At 40.0% G+C, this 6,000-nt stretch overlaps 1 long non-coding RNA gene across 3 annotated transcripts in view; it reads right to left on the minus strand.

The window, feature by feature from the left end:
• Window positions 1–3,600, minus strand: part of LOC140225009 (uncharacterized) — a 30,421-nt gene extending 26,821 nt beyond the window's left edge. For 2 of the 3 annotated variants that reach the window (XR_011900212.1, XR_011900211.1), the window contains exon 1: window positions 3,045–3,600. This is a non-coding gene — a long non-coding RNA (uncharacterized lncRNA). The remainder of the gene's footprint in view (window positions 1–3,044) is intronic. The other variant, XR_011900210.1, reaches the window with a different exon arrangement.
• Window positions 3,601–6,000: the final 2,400 nt, after the last annotated feature.

Here is a 6,000-nt window from a genome sequence, read left to right on the forward strand (position 1 = left end):
CTAAGTAAACTGAAAGTTCTTGGTTTTTTCAATTCCAACAATTTTGTTTTCTTTTTCTTCATGCGACTGCCTATTGAAGAAAGTATTGATTTTCGCGAACTTAATCCGGTGCCGTGCGTCAAAATTTCGAAAAATCAGCTGACAGAAAAATTAGGATTTTTTCTTGAGGGGGGGGGGGGGGGGGTTGTTTAGAGGCCACATTGGCACAGAGCCTTCATTTTTTAGGCACCATGGCCGATTTCTTAGGCCCGTTTGGCGGCCTGTGAGTTTCGAACACTGTCACTAGCTACCTACTAAAACAACAATTTACAGTAGGTAAGTGCTACGACCGTAGTGTTGTAGGTATATCGAACACTTTCAGCGATAAAATTAAAACAATAAATTATCAGTTGGTAGATCGATAAACTGTTTGTTTTCCTAAGCGCTGAGAACCACCTAAAAATCGGAATGATTACTTTTCACAGTTGAATAAAAATAGGAAAGAGGAGGAGTGGGAAGCGGGGAGGGAGAGTTGAGAGACATTTTCAACCAACTCATGTTATCATGGGTGGTCGCCTCCGGACGGAGACAATGGAAGGGGCCTGAAAGTGAGCACAAGTCAAAATCTGAAAGATCTGAAGATTCGGTTGGATTATGTAACTCAGAAGAGACTGGATGGATGGCTGAGAGGGGAATCAACGATTATCGGCATACGGCGAGCGAAAGACAAGACTTCGAAGCGAAAGTGTGGGGTCTGCCGGCTGAAATCTGCCGAACCCGAAAGAATTCCTAGAAAGGTTTGTTAAGTCTGCGAGACTCAGCATCCGGTGGGATCGGGTCGAGTCGGACTCGGGGTGGGCTGAACGTTGCGTTGGTTTTCCCCTCTTCCCTTCCCGCCTGTTTTTATCCCCTTTCCACTTTTTCCGAACACCTGACCGAAAATTCACCACGGAAATTCGGACCTGATCTCAACTTCTTCATGAATGATAATGAAATGAAAGGAGCAAGTTATGCATTCGGGGGAAACATGGTGAATATTCTGTGAAGTTTCCTCCTTTGGTATGGAATGCTGTAATTTTTGGAATCGTTTTTTCATTTAGTTGAGGTCCTTTCTAGCAACCCAAGTTTAGTTAAGGATTAAAACAAAAACGGATTCGGAGCGACATCTCTGAGCTTGATGCCCTGAAATTATTTTAATTTGGTTTTAAAAAAAATTTACCCAGAACCTACGATTTACGGGAGCGTTTTTCTCTCAGGACGAGTGGGTATTGATAGACTCTCTAAAATTGGAAGTTAACCTTCTGGAAGGACAATTTTCATGATAGAATTTATCGGAATTTTTTTTTTTTAGCGGCAGAAGTTGCGCCCTCCGAAAAGCACCCCCCCCCCCCCCGATTTGCCTGAAATGATTCCCCAGACATCTTTGTCTCACTCGTCTCAAATATTTGGAATCTTCCTGGGAAAAGTACACAGGCGTAGCTGAAAGAAACTGGGGAGTAGCCTGGACCTCTTCTTATCTGAGTGTTTACGTCCTCCCAGTACGGGAGAAATTCCGGAGCTCTTTCCCGGAAAATCTTGTAACATTTAGCTTTCTTAGATAATGCATTTTACGGCTTCTCTCACGCAAATGGCCACGTACAAAAACATGCTGATTAACTCTATCATTGATCCTTAAAAACTATCTCGAACAGTCTTTACTCTCCTGACATACACAGCAATGAAACAACAAGATACACCAGCTTCAAGCTGTGTGCTAAGTAGTTCACAGGTTCGAAATTGGGAGGAAGGGGGGACAGAGGCAGACCCACTCAGATTCCTAAAAGCTACGCCTATGTATGGAAGATAATTTTCTCAGAGTAATTTCCGCATGTGTCCAATATGGGGTATCGTAAATTTCCCTGACATTATCGCTCTGGATAGGGCAGATTTTATCAAACATTAATTTTAGAGAAGGCAAACTTAGCACCATTCCAGGGTGAAGAAAAAACCTCATTAGACTAAAAAATTGTTTGTCCTAAAATAATTTAAGGGACGTTGGGATTTTATACACAATTTCCTGAAAAATCTACTTTAAACTTCCTCAGATTAAGAAACATACGAAACCATATTGACTCCCAATAATCCCTAAAAGTAGGTAAGGTAGGTGAGGAAGGGGCTCGAGCACCAAGAATTAAATGAATGAATCGGATGATAGAGGCTTTGGTCTTACAAATAGGAAAAACAGCCGCTGCAGAAAATTGAGCAGCAATAAAAATAATTGAGTTATGAATGGAAACTTTTCCGATGGGTAGATTATATGCTAAGGGACTGAAACAGACGCTATGTTTAGTTGCCCTGGTGGAAGCTGACATGGCCTAGTTCCGAAGGGTTCAAACATGTAATAAAAACTGTCTCTTGCTTTCACAGAAGCTTCCATGCTCTAGGTACGTCAAACTGATTTTTCGGTTGAGCAGAGATCTACTGAGCTGCTCATACAGATGGGGGAAAAAGAGGTGCCTGCTAATATTTAGAACTTAGATGAGATAGACTATTTCACAGCACCATTGAAGTATGTTTGAATTCAACTTCTAGGAATGATTATCTCAGTAACTAGGTACAGTGTACCATGGCCCGTACAAGACACTCATCCAATCTGGATAAAAGGGATAACAACTGCTGGACTACATTTTGCAATTTGGAAGTATAAATTCTAGCCCAGTTTAAAAACAACGTAAGTATGTGACATTAGTTTCCCTATGCACATACATGTTTTTCCAGAAGAGCCAAAATGTATAGTTCCAAATTGCAAAATGCAGTCCAACTGTGAGTGAAGATCTACCGGGATTTAAAATGCATGGGTAGCAACACAACAGCAAATTATTGTGAGCCTGCTCTTCACAAGGTAACTAAGAGTAAAAAGAATACACAATGTGAGGGAGATGGAACGAAAATCAGATACCTAGGTTGGGAAAGACAAGGAAAGTGAGACACAAAATGAGTAGAGCTGATACAATTTAGCGATGAACGACACCGAATTTGAGCAGAATCTAAAATATACTGTAGAGGATGCGTGCAATAAATCAAACCTGAATCCAGGCCCAAAACCAAATCCTTCTAGAAGCAAGTACAGGAACAAACATCGTTTTCACCAACATCGTCTTCACAATGAGGGCAACACTCGAAAACACACTGCGGAATCGAAACCGAAAGTTTTCAAGGAAACACGAAGGCACGATCATCACTACCCGCACGCGGTCACTAGTGCATCGACGACGCGGACAGAACTCGCATAAATCCGAAAACCGGGGCAAATAAACACGAAGTAACGACGAAACCCGATTGAAATAGGGATTAATTACATACTGCGTTCAATTTAATCAAACACAGAACACAAGAATCAAGAAGAATGTCACATATTAATCAAGAACTCGGATTCGGTGCGAGAGAATACGCAATGAGACAACGGGTCTGCGGCCGGAACGAAACTGCGAAGAAATTGACGCCTGACGCTAGCGGCTAGTCGCTTGGGGTGGTGTGCAAAAGCGTCCAGTGCTCACTGCTGATTGGCCCGCGTATGATGAGGCACACGAACAGTTTGTAACTTGCTGGGCTGTTGCGGCGTCGCACAGTGGAGTGAAAATGCCCGGTTATCGCTTATTCTCATTTCTCCTCAACTTGATTCGGCTTTTTCACTCTTTTCTGTCTTTTCGGTAGGCGTTTCGTTTCATGATGAAATTTCTCACATCCATCGTCTTTTAATCGTGGAATTCTTGAATGATCCAATTTTTGTCTTTACGTTGACAAAACTACATGATAATTTCGGGGATTCTAAACTTTTGATGGAATGCGTAAGAAGAAAAATTACTCAAGATAGATTTTACTTGTTCTGGTCGGCATCTCGTGCAGGGTTGCAATTTTTCATGAAAAATAAAATCTTGAAATTCCATGTAAAATTTTTCATGAAATTTCAGAAAAATATGAAAAATATTGAAAAATATTCTTCCATATTAAATGCAAAATCAAATTAAAGGCGACTGGTTTTTGGTTTTTAGTGTTGTTTACTGCATGTTGCATACTCAGCCCCTGAAGGTATGTTTCATATTATTCAAAACTTTGTGAAACTTCATGAAATATTTCACGGAAATTTTCAATGTATCATATTTTTCATTTCACTCGTGCAACTCTGATCTCGTGTTGTGACTTCGCTTACGGATGGTATTTTGATCGTAGACTGCATTATTTTATTTTATGGCCTTACTCTTGTCAAGTGTGTTGACACGAGTGCATTAATTTTGGGGGTTTTCAAAAATGTTCGTTAAAATGGAAAAAGCTCCAAGAGAAAAGGAAAGGTACTCAGAAATATAAATCATTTGGTCGGGTTTACATGTTCAGTCATCTAAGTATGTCTGAGAGTATTTTCATCGTAAAATCCATTTTTTCACTCTTCCTTTGGTATGTGCCTAATTCCTGCATATAAGTCCTCGTAGTTTCGAGGAATAATTTCAACACGCCTTACTTATGTTCTCACGGCGAGATGCGGCGAATATTTCAAAAGTTTTCAAACTTTTACATTTCCTTATTTTTGAGAGAATTATCTTTGACATCCCAATCCTTAGAATGGGACATTTTTCAATGGTGAAATATGTCCTTCAGACATTCTAGAATACTGCCGTGCTGAGGAAGAACGCCATGTAAGCCTTCAAACGTTGCCAAATTTGCTTTGATAAAATATTAATTTTCAGGGAAATTGTGAATATTTTTCTTCAAATTTTTTAAAGAATTTTACTGGCGGCTAGATGTAAATCATCTGAAAATTTCAAGAGACGATCTTCATGACTCCCTTCAAAAGTAGTCATTTTATCAGAGGAATTTTTGAAACTCTCAAATCTTCATACGGCGTTTTTCCTTGGCATTGCAGAATAAATTCAAGCATTGGTATTGGACTACATTTTTCAATTTGGAAATCAAATTTGTGGCTCAGTTTAGGAACAAAATATGTCACATTAGTTTCTTATGCACATAAATATTTTTACCGATGAGCCAGATATTGTAGTCCCCAATTGTAAACTGGACTACATTTTGCAATTTGGAACTATAATTTCTAGCCCGGTTTAAAAACAACGTACGGCACGTACGTTTCCCCATGCACATAAGTGTTTATCCAGAAGAGCCAGACTTTACAGTTCCATATTGCAAAATGCAGTCCAAATGTAGTCCCATTGGTCCGAAGGAGAACAACCTCAGAAAGTAGAGCGAGAACTGAGTTCACACGGAATGGTACCTTCAGGAGTTCAGGGGGCAAAACCATCTGACATAAAACATTAAACCAATGCTAGATTCATATCATACTTCTGCTTTGTTACGAAAGAGAGCCACAAGTCAGTCTAGTGTATCTATCGAATAAATCATTTCTCTTGACAGAAAAAAAAAAAAAAAAAAAAAAAAGTCAGTCTAGTGTGAACCTCGAGGCACATAAGGGCATGTGCTAACCGTGTCTCACCGCAGAAATGCACTTGCGAACAGTGGCGACTCTTGGAAGTTGGCAACACTGTTTTTCCTCCATCTAAATGTATGTGAAACAATCGATTCTTGGTGAGGCAGCTCGTCTCGCCTCAAATCGATATTTTCAATGGATTTAAATAGAGGAAAAACAGAGTTACCAACTTGCAAAATTGCTACTGCTCACAACTCTCATCCGTAACACGGCAGACTTGAGAACTCTCGTGCTAAGGAAGAACGCCGTATGAGCCTTCAGGCGTTGCCAAAATTCCCATGATAAAACGCGAATTTCCTGGTAAACTTTTAAATGGACCGAGTTAAGCAGAAAGGAACCAACCCACATTTTGGTAAAAATTGAGTTATGAGTGGTTTTGAACTCACCCACTGCTCTACTATCTATCGCCAAAAATTCAAAGTTTTTGTTGGAGCAAATTTTGTAGAAATTGAACTTGAAGTTTATCTTTTACATTGAGTCTTATGCAGGAGCCAAACTTTAAACCTCTTTTTCTCGGTTCGATCCCGATGTGGCTTGGTTCCTTTCTG

This window comes from Bemisia tabaci, chromosome 1 (assembly GCF_918797505.1).
Source record: "Bemisia tabaci chromosome 1, PGI_BMITA_v3".
Taxonomy (NCBI): Eukaryota; Metazoa; Arthropoda; class Insecta; order Hemiptera; family Aleyrodidae; genus Bemisia; species Bemisia tabaci.